This window comes from Bufo bufo, chromosome 8 (genome assembly GCF_905171765.1).
Source record: "Bufo bufo chromosome 8, aBufBuf1.1, whole genome shotgun sequence".
Lineage (NCBI taxonomy): Eukaryota > Metazoa > Chordata > Amphibia > Anura > Bufonidae > Bufo > Bufo bufo.
In genome coordinates this window covers 204,085,176-204,086,262 of record NC_053396.1, presented here as the reverse complement: position 1 = coordinate 204,086,262, position 1,087 = coordinate 204,085,176, and positions in this window count along the sequence as shown.

The window sequence follows — 1,087 nt, the reverse complement described above, 5'->3', positions numbered from 1 at the left end:
TGATTAAAGAAAATGTGTCATCAGAAAATGACCTATTATTTAAATAATTTAAAACATTAAAATGTTTACCATATTTTTAAATAATTTTTGGTAGTTATTTTTAATTTTCCATGTTAATATCTTTTTTTTAAGCAAAAAACATAAAATCCTACAGTCTTCGCTCTGGCCACTAAGACAAATAATTGGTGCCGCTTCTTGGTCTGTCTGATCACTTTACTGCAGATATCATTACAGGCAGGATTAGAATGACAGATGAGACAGGATCCAACATCCCCAATTGGTGCTAATCATTCCTTGTACAATGACCTCTTCACAGGTCACAGACCTCGCCTAGAAGACTCTCCCATAGAAGTCAACGAGGTCCCGTCCTGACCATTGTGTCTATGGCCCATGGGACTGCCGTAAAGCAATTTTTTTTACTGCTGTGTAAATGCTGTTAAGAACAGCTCAGGCAAGATGGCCGCCCACATAATCATGTTCAGGAAATAGAATAAAAAATTCCGTATTCAGAAAATGAAAACGGATTAGAAAAAAAGTAGATGTGTCATTCACTATCTGGTTTTAACTAGCAGAAAACATTTTTGGTGACACATTTCCTTTAAATTCATGAAAGAGATGATCTGCCTTTATGTCAAGTACTGTGAGAGGACAAATTGACAGCAGTGTCAGGAGACCATCTATAATATAATCAATATTAGACTATGCAAACGATGAGTATATTAGTCCATATGTTTCTTTCCCAGAATGACTACTTATCACCTATCCAAAGGATATGAGATATGGTCTGTTGAATGAAGTCCAACTGCTCGGACTACCACCAATGCAATCACAAGAAGATGGTAACATGTCTCGTATGAATAAAGCAGTGGTTACGCATGAGCAGTACCACCTTATGAGAATGCCTATACTTGGCTACATTTGACATTTCACTAGTCTATGAATGGAGTGGCAGTGTGCATGCGTGGCCACCGCTCCATTCAAATGGGGGATACAATACCCCCATTCTCATGATTGGTGAGAGTCCCAATGGTCAGCCCCTCACTGATCAGATACTTTTCTCCTCTCCTATATAGATAATACAATGTCA